The sequence below is a fragment of the Leiobunum rupestre genome, chromosome 1 (genome assembly GCF_980474605.1).
Source record: "Leiobunum rupestre chromosome 1, qqLeiRupe1.1.hap1, whole genome shotgun sequence".
In the NCBI taxonomy this organism is placed as follows: Eukaryota; Metazoa; Arthropoda; class Arachnida; order Opiliones; family Sclerosomatidae; genus Leiobunum; species Leiobunum rupestre.
Window position 1 is genome coordinate 6,237,729 of NC_143384.1, and position 10,489 is coordinate 6,248,217.

Consider the following 10,489-nt stretch of genomic DNA (forward strand, 5'->3'; position numbering starts at 1 on the left):
CGGAATGTTTTTAATGAAATTAAATGATTTTTATTTATTACAATAATAATAGGAACTACGAATAAAGTAATTAAACGTTTATTTTTTTGGAGTTGTTGAGGAAGGCCCATTAAGAGAAAGAAAGGCCATATTAATAAATAAAATAATCGACCCCTAAAAGTACGGAATAGTGGCGTGGAATAGTCCTATAATATTAAGTTACACCGCAATTCAATTCTCTAGGTTTTTTTTTCTGCTTAATTTTACAATAACCAGATATTATATATTTTATTTCAATTTTCTAGTAAATGAATCGATTGCGTAAATAATTCGTATTCCTTTAATGAACTGGCAGCAATTCTATCGTTTCTTTCTCGTAGTATATCGAAGTTTGGCGAAATCTCGTATATACAATCCGTGACTCCCGGATCTGGCAACTTTAAAATTTTATCCGCGACCTTGTAAGTGTAAGGAGCGACACACTTAACGTCGATAGTAGGCATTTTCCATTTAATAATCATATCATTTTGCGCAATAATAAACCCATCGTATAGTGATTTATCATAAGTGTCGGGCAATGGCGCTTTGTTGAATGTTTGTACTATTAGTAACTTCCCGCCAATTGTGGTATTTTTTAGCATCTTACGAAGATGTTTTAGAAATGAAATGTTAGTTATTGGTTCCGTAGTATACGTTTTATTATAAAATGAAGCGGCGATAACTTCAATAATAATTACGCGATCTTCCATGATTTCAACTAACAAGCATAAGTTGGCGATACACGACAAGTCTCCAACGTAACGTTCGGTTTTTAGACCGCCGGCATCGGGCCATATATACACCAAGTTGTCAGTATTGAGAGCCATTAATTTAGCTTTAATTCCGTTCCATTTGAACGCCCATTTATATTCGACTCTCGGATCGAAGCAATGCCACATTTGAACTTTCGACATAACGCACGAAAATATATCTTCCAACGCCATAGTATCGGTAGTGATGACGTGATTGTCCCTAATAGCGATTCGCATCAACTTCTTTTCCCATTTTAATATCTCACCGTACGCCGTATCTTTAGGATATTCAATTTCGTATTGAACACTGTACTTGACGCCGTTTTCGCATTCCTCTTTATTATAAGAGACGCGAACACCGTCCTCGCTTTGGTAAGTGATTAATCGATGAATAGCTTTTTCAATTTCTACGTGATCAATTGTGTCCACTGCAGTTTCGTTCGCCGTAGTTCTTGAAATTGGAAAGCGCATTCCATCGCAAAAGCTCAAGATACTTCTTTTTGTCAATGTAGTTTTTTTCTGCATGGTGCGCTGACTCAGTCGTTGTCCGTTTTTAAACAAAAATATTACATCGTCTAATCCCGTGACGCTTTTATACTGGTGTTTGCTTATACATACGCGTATTGTGCTTTCACACTCGTTAGAATCTAAATTGTCGGGGATAGACATGTTTTCGCTGTTTTGGAAGCGATTGTAAATTCCCACACCGAACCTAATACGGCTAGGGAGCCGATCACGACCGCACTAATTGTAAATCCGCCGATCACTTTCTTTTTCTGATACTCCAACGCCTTTGTTTCATCCACAGTGGCTCCGTCTGTCTTTTTCAAATAGTTATAGACTATTGCAGATAATAATAAAACCACCGCGATTGTAATCAAAACCATCGTAATCAACGAAGACCTTTTGATCGATCGTGATAATTGATCACATTCCGGTGTTATCGCGGATCGCGCACGTCCAAGTGCGGAAGACATTTTTTAATAATGAAGTATAATCGAAGGGTAGGTTTACGAAGTATACTATATTATACTCTAATATTGAAATAACTACGCGATCTATTTCGTTTTGCGACGATGCTATATTTGAAAATCGAGTACAATCTACGAGACGTTCTGGCGTTATTGGCACAATCCAGGTAGTAAACTGGTTGGCGTTACTATATTTACGAATATTTTTAATACGCGTGTTCTGGTTACTCGGCGTTGTGAATTTTATTTCTTCCGTACTATGCATAAACATAAGCGGATAAGTAGGCTCGTTAAATAGAAACGCCGACGATTTAAATTTTTCTAGTATAACGCAAACATGAATACCGAATCCCACGAAGTCCCTAGCTGGTCCTGCCACGTCCATTCCTCGTCTAGTTGTCGTATGTCTTATCGTAACAACGTACAATATCATATAGTCCCGGTTAAGGAAACGACAATCTTCGCGCAAATGAAATATAATGCTCGGACGGAAAGTGGCGAATTTTGGGAAGAACTTAAAGGGGGTTGTTATATGAGTCCAATAACCTACTGTAGTTTGCGTAATGATCGCAAAGTATTCGAGTTAATATTAAATGTTTTTCGAGACCTGGATAACGAATCTTTAGTTTTCCACCAACAGCGAACCGCTGTCGATATGGTTAAGAGACATATATTGACAGATTGCAAAGAAAACATAGTGCTTTGCAATAAGCATCTATTAAAGCGAGTCAACCGAAAACAATCGAACCAAATCAAGTATACGTCTCTCGGGTGGATCAAACAAATTATAAAAGCTCTATTTCCTAACGCTACATCCCGTAAAAATACACCTACTAGTACTCCAGCTTGGGCCTTAAAAATATTAAATTATCCAGCCACGCGCCATAAAAATGAACAACACGGCGTATTATAGATGCGCGCAACTGGCAAATCTTTATCCCCAAGTAAATTAAATTTTACATTCTCAAATAAAATATTTATTACTTTTATTTTCGTTTTTTTTTTATGTTTTAGCTTTGGTCTTATATACGTCAAAATGATCCGGCCGTTATATATTTTTCTTTAAACAAAAATGACGCGCTTAGAGCACCACCAGATGTACCGCAGATTTACAATATGGATGCTTTGAGTTACATTTCGGGTCCAGCTTTGTTGTATAATAGACGCGTTATAATAGCGACTCATAATTATATAAATATACCAAATAGTGATTTTCTTATTGTCCGAAGATTGAAATAAGAAATAAATTAATATGAAATTTTATACATTATCCTCGTAGTCTACTTATTATCTATTTATTTATTTAAATAAATGGAACTCGGAGTTCTATTATCCGAATTAGACGGTCACGCTACAATTATGGATAAACGTAATTATAACGTGAACATCTTTGTTGGCGATAATATTCAAAGCTTTAGGAATAGGTTTTCCGAACGCCGAAGCGCTCCAATCTCCAATCGGCGATTGGATCCGGTATATGGCTTAATGATCGAGCCAATTTTAGCTAAACCCGAAGATTATATTTATTTATCATCACCGCCAAAACGCACCAAATTAGAAGAGTCCGGGGTCATAGAATCGCCAATACAAGATACAGTCATAGATTCGTTGCAAAGACCGCGCCATATTTTATTGAACGACCGATACGGGTTCTTAACAACTGGCGACACTAGAAAAGCCGATATCGAAAATGACGTCCTAATTAAAACACCAACGGTCAGTTTGCAAGACTCGTACGCTGCCCGTCGAAAAAATAACATATTCGATCCTTATAACCCGAAACCGGTAAACGGCAGTTTCAATAACGATAACAACGATAATAATATCAATCAAGCGATTTTTAAATCTCCGATCACAACTGCAACGTGTGATCCACCGAAATTTAATTCCTTACCATTATCGACTCGAATGGACAATATTAATACTCCCTTAAGTGTCAAAACAAACACATCGCCTGTGGTTAATTTTAACGGCCAATTGTTACCACTATCGTCTCAATCGACGTCGCCAGCACTGCCCATATTGACCAGTATAGACGATAATAATAATAATAATAATAATAATAATAGTCCTAGATTATCCCCGCCGCCGTCGTTGATATTATCACCACCACAATCAACAAATATCAATAAGAAAACCAATAACGCCTCTATTCCAGTATTTTCACCGATTCCATCTGTAATCCAAGAACCAGCCACTAATGATTCAACTCCTAAGCCCCCTCCTCCACCACCACCACCACCTCCCCCTCCTCCTCTTTCGCCACTAATTCTACCAAATCTATCATCTACAACGCCAGATCCAAAAGATGAAATTGTTACAGATAATAATAATTTTAAAGCTTCAAACTTAAAAAAAACAGTATTACGAGAAACGCCGCAGAGTCGTGAAAGCTTGATGAATGAAATATCGAACTCACTTAAGAATTTTAACCGTTCGAAATTAAGAAAAGTACGACCGTCGGAAATTGACTCTGATTCGGCTAAAAATCTGAACGGTCCGAGCGACTTGAATAATGAATTGGCCCAAAAATTAGCCGTTAGGAATAAAGCTATACATGGGACGTCAAAAAGAAAAGGTGGAGTTGTTCAAGCCGTTTTCGATCGTATAAATAGTAAAAACGAAAATATAGAGGCCGACAACGGCGATTCATCCTCGGATAACTTTGACGACGGTGACTGGAGCAGCTAGCGGTTTTTTTTTAAAGAAAATAGTGGTAAACAAAATGGACAATAAAAACCGAAGCAATATCGACAATCAAACGCGGCGAGCGGCGCAAAACGGGTCAGAGCCCCAAGAGCAACCACAATCACCACCGGTCATGTCGTCCCTAGAAACCGAGCAATTAAATCAAAATGCGCCTACGAATTTGAACACGCTCGTAAATTCGTTTATTCTGACCAAGTTCGAATTCCGGTTCGCGGATGCGCTAAAATATGCTACTATGGTTGTGGGAGCGTTAATAATGGCGTTATATTTATTTCATAGATATATAACGTTGATATTGCTTTTGATCTTGTTTATTATTTGTGTTATAGTATATATAGCTATACAACGGTCATCTGGCTTACATAAAAGCGACAAACCTATTAACCAAGAAAAATTGAATCGCCTGCGCCAAAATGTCAATCGAATTAGGAGAACTTATTGAAATGGCGCTGAACATTCCGCAGACTAGACAATTACTCGCGCTTTATAATATTAATATTAATAAAAATAAACTTATCCATTTAATACACCAAGTACCGGAATCAAAACGACGAATAATTAATTTTCAAGATTTTATTGATAATTACGATTTAATTCTACTAGAAATATCACCCAATCTAACAAACCGAGAGCGAACAGCGTTAAATAAATATAAATCAATCGCTCAATCTTTAGTTTGGAATATATTTCAAGTCATTATATGATTTTTTTTAAATTCATATAACGCAAAAGATTTATAAATAACTGCATTTTGCAGGAAAAATACACCTTTAGAAACCGGTGTTCAGTTTCATTCTTATATTAAAAGTTTGTGATGGCAAAAATATACGTGTGAAACGAATTAATAAAAAGAATTTGAAATGTTCTGGCAGCGCATCAGCAGGATACCCAAAACTTTCCGTAAAATTTTTATAGGTAAGACTACTCGGTAGTTTCATTTGAAACGTACCGTAAAATAAATAGTTACACTACTGCCTAGAACGGTGTTCATGGTCAAAGACTATATCATAAGCTATCGCTACATAGCCTGGAGACTTCAGTGCTTTAGAAAGGTTGACTTTTTTACACTTAGCGCCACATAGTATCGGTGGGTGGAACTAAAATAACTGCACGGCTCTGCCAGGCGCGGTTCTAAAAAATTATTCATAGGTAGACCCATACTTCAGGCAATAGTGGGGGGGGGGAGGGGGGGAGGAATCCGAGGAAATCGAATGGAAGTTTACATAAATCATAAAATTTTGGGTGCACACGGGCTCGCTGGGCCACCCCCTAAAACCGCGCCTGGGCTCTGCCATCTACGATTTTTCTTAGCACCAAAAAAAATGGCGGTAAATTTTAATTTATTTTTGTTGGAAACGCGGTATATCATTTTTTGATATTCGACCGAGTTGTACAAAAAAAAGGCGTTCAACCGATTAATTGGTAGGCTCAAAACTATATTATTTTGCAGTATTATTATGATTATTTATAGGCTTCTTTTAAAGATGTTTACCTAAATGGCCAAAATTTATAACTATAAGCTATTAAATTTTAGCTTTCTTAACAATTCCGCTTTATTGTAAAATTGATAATACGACTATTTCTTTTATCACTTAACTCGAATACGGAAGAAGCCTATTAAGACAAATGCATTTATTTCAGAGTTCCAGTCATAACAAAATTGATAATACAGTTATTTATCTTATCACTGGTACCAGGATATGAAAAATTGATTTTTATGGCCTGAATGTTATGCATCAAGCAAAACTGCAAAAAACATATTTAATAATAAAATATTTTCAACGACAGATACTTCATGGTATTATTTTAAAAATAACACCATGAAGTATCTGTCGTTGAAAATATTTTATTATTAAATTAGTTATTAAAACCATGGTAAAAAAATTAAACATATTCGACAGCGTCCCTTAACTTTTACTCCAGGTTAGTTGGGCGATTTATTCATTTAAGTATGTATTTAAAAAATGAAGAACTTGGTTGCAAAAAAAATAAAGAAAATCTATTATAATAGATACTGTCAAATTCGATAATAATAAGTTCGCTCGGGCTTTTTTTTTTAAACTTTATTATTGGAAATCGTAATATCGTTACGTACGGGTTCATTATATAGGTTGTGTGATAATACATTTTGCCGTGCGGTTTTCGCTTTCAGTGTCTCCTCCGCTGCTCTACAGCACCTATTTATTACTGCAGCGCATTTTTGCCATTCTTTTTTATTCGAATCGCTCGCCACTCCGAACGCTGTTGGAAAATGAAGGAACGCTAGTTTTTTAACGGTATTTAATTTCTCAACGTTTAACTTTTTTTTAGGATTGTCAATGCTTTTTGAAATTCCCGAACAATTTCTTCCAACCATTTCCTCTGGTTTAAAAAAATGTTTAAAAACTTCTCGGCTAAAGTTTACACGATTTTTTTGGTGTAAATGCGCCATACTTTTTGCATTTTTATGAGCTCCGGAGAATGAATCCAAATAATCCTTTAATTCTGAATTTATGTTGGGATAACTTTCATTCTCCGAAATAAAATTATTTAATAAATTTCCAACAACGTTCGTAGCGTTTTCAAAGCGCGGCTCGATTCTTCTTACGGGGGTGCTACTACACGTTTCTAGGTTTCTCCGAGGCATTGTATTTGGAGAACGATGTGGTGTAGCGCCTACGTCAGAACGGTAAGCGCACGGGCAGGTGGTATGTGGGATTTCTTGCCTTGGCTGCTGTAGTACTTCGTTTATTTTTCTCAATTCGTGGATTATAATTTCCGAATCATTATTTTTCTGGTTAAGTTCCGCTAAAATGTCTTTAAAAATTGATATTTTTTCATTATCACGGCCGTCGTTTCGGTTTGTTTGTCTATCCACTTGGTTTAACACCTCAAAAGAAGGTTCTTTCATCGCGTCGCTCATACACGGAACCATGTCTTTAGCTTTAGTGCTGTGTAACGGGGTTTCCAGATTTAAATCTAAGTTAATAGACTTGTTATAGTTTAAGGGTTTATGTATTATGCCTTCTGGTTGGGTATCTTTGGCTAACGGTCTCATTTTTCTGGGTTTTTTAATTAAGCTGGGTGCGTGCACATAATCTTTGCTTTCAGATGGTAATTTGCGGCGAACCGCCACTCTTTTTCCTCTGTTTTGGATGTAGTTTTTAATTTTGAAGTTTTCCGGGGATTTGTTTTTGGGGTTAAGATTGGCCTTAGGTTTTGATTTTGCTACTGTGGTCGAGCCCTCTTTAGTATTAGCTAATTCTTTTTTCTTCACATCTTCATAGGCAACCTCGAAGTCTGGTTTCCCTTCAAGTTTCAGCACCCCTTTCGCGTAATCATTAAAGACAACCGTGCCTTCTAGGTTTACTTCGTCACATCCGTAACAAATTTTATCTCCTCTTTTTAAAGGTTTTAAGTCGCTCCTCTTTAAGGAAGAATTTCTCGGAATTACTCGCTCTTTTTCTATAAAACGACAGTCATCTGTAAATAACAATGAATTTGTTAAAAAAAAAATTAATATAAAAAAAATTATAGAGTTGGAGTTAAGATCTCTTAACCTAACAAGGAATATCACATTCCCGCGTCCAGGTTTAACGGAAGCTAAAGGGACCAATCATATATGTTACCATGAAAAATTTGAAGGGTGTGTCTGTTTATGTGCTTTAGGCATAATTTGACATTGAAACGACAGTTGGTTTTTCTGATAAAGCCAAATCTTTATACTCCGGCAATTTGCGGCTCGCGTGGAATCACCCTCCTACGCTATTTCACCCAATCACCTGAGTTAAAGGCAGTTAAAGTCGCTAAATGACTTGGGGCCTGAGGTGATGCCTATTTGGGTATACATGTAGTTTATAAAAAAACGAATTAAACAGTGTCGAACAAAAACAAGCAATTTATCTAAATAAATATACTAAATAACTATTAAATTTTATAGGCAAACTGATAAGAAAGTGAAACGTACCTTTATGGTAATTTCCATCCCTAGTCTCTGAGAGATTAATGAAACGCAATTTCAACTGCTCATCAAAAATTTCCAAAATTTGGGCTATGAAAAAGGTTCCCTCTTTCCGATCCAAATACTCGATGTAATCGTTAACTTGGAACATTTTAGTTAAAAACTTTAGAACAATCCTTTCGCTCGTGACCGTTTAAGAAATTCGAAAATGATCAAATGAAAAAGAACAGCGTCCCAGGTTAAATAATTAAGTAGGTTCTTGAATGACCACTATTCAGCGAATCTTTAATTCCTGCAGGCTTATCCGAACAATGCGAGTACATTCAAGTAAGAATCGATTAAGAGTATCAGGCAACTATAGAATGGTGCTGGGGTGAGCCCTAGTATACGAGTAGAAAGGTACGGAACTCCGTAAAAATTATAGTATAAAGAAACGTACGCTTGTTGGAGGAGATAAACGCATCTACTACCCTTACAATAAAGTTTTATCCCTTCGCTGAATGATTATCTACCGGCACACTCACAAATCAAAATTTTAAATGTCAGCTTAATTTCGAAGAGACGAAATGACCAAACTGATTATGATTATGACTGTAATATAAATCCATGGTATCCTGGATGTAAATTAGTTTCCTGGTTTTCGCGATTTTTCGTAAAACGCCACTGACAGGAATAGATCGACGACGTCATAAAGAGATGTGGGTATGTATAGTCTAAGAAATTCCTGGCTCCAGTTTGTGTGAGACAAAAATTTTAGTCACATTTGATACCAATCCGTTGGTTTACGTGGTCAGAGATCCCAGTAAGAACGAATACCACGCTGTTAAACCCTATACTAAGACGAAAAAAAGCTTTGTAGTTGCAATTTCGGAAACCGCCGCTGCTTTCACGTGTTGGCGGTAGAAATGAATCAAAATAAGAGCGCCATTTCCGCAAAGATTCCGGACGTACCGTCTCTCATGCCGACGATTACGAGAAAGAACGATTCCAGACCAAATAACTTGATGAATATCAGACTGGACCGAAAACCAATTAGGTTCGAGGAAATCGGTTCTTATATACCGTCACCCGATTCCATCGTTATCGCGCGAAGTCATCAGTCGACGCCTTTGAAAGATGACTTAGAATCTAACGACGGTAATGATGGTTTATTAGCGCCAATGTCCATTCCCGATACTCCTGACAAGAGAACGGTAGCTTTTAACACGCCAATTAAAAGAGAGTCGTCTAGTACGCGAATTAAAAAAGCAAAAATAGCTACCGGCCTAAGAACTGGCGGAACCGAAAAACGTAGAGTTCAGAAAAACAAGATCCCAGATGAGGAAAAATGTTTCCGCGAGGACGAAAGACCAGCAAGGAGAACGATCAGTAACGAGACTACTAACTCTAGCCTCGACATGGACGAGGCGGGAGAGTTAAACGTTTACGATAATTGGGTTTGTTCTCCGGAATGTCACCAAGATCTTGAAACTAAAGAATTTTCTACTCATAAACCCAGAGAGTACATTCACGATGTCATCCCGACTGAAAATATTCCATTTGTATCTGGACGAAGCGAGAAAACGGTCGAGCCCATTTATCAAAATAAACCAATCATTTTGGCTATTGAGAACGAGGAAAGGAAAAAAGTGGTTTTAAATATGATTATCGCTGTCGGACTAAATTTAGAACGCATAACGGAGATACGAAGTGCTAAATTTGACTTTTCGGACGCCGAAACAGTTATACATTTGGAATCGGATATTCGTGACATATTTTTGTCCAAGGGAAAGCATTATTTGCCTCAAGATTTATTGGATATCTTGGAAAACCGTAATCACAAAGATTTCTTGTGGGCCCAGGAACAATATAACCATTGGTATAAGACCGGAAGTCGATGGCCCTTGGTGTCTAGTCCAACGGGCAAAGAATTAATACAATTAAGCCCAGTCCAAACTGAGGATGAGAGATCGTTAAAAAATAATAAGCACGAGTTAGCGGGTACTTTCCATCTTCGTAAACATCAAATCGTGTTAAAAAACCGAATTAATGCCCACATTGAAAATGAGCAGAGAAAACATCCTCAAATTTCACGTACCGAAGCTTTTGCGTTATTAGAT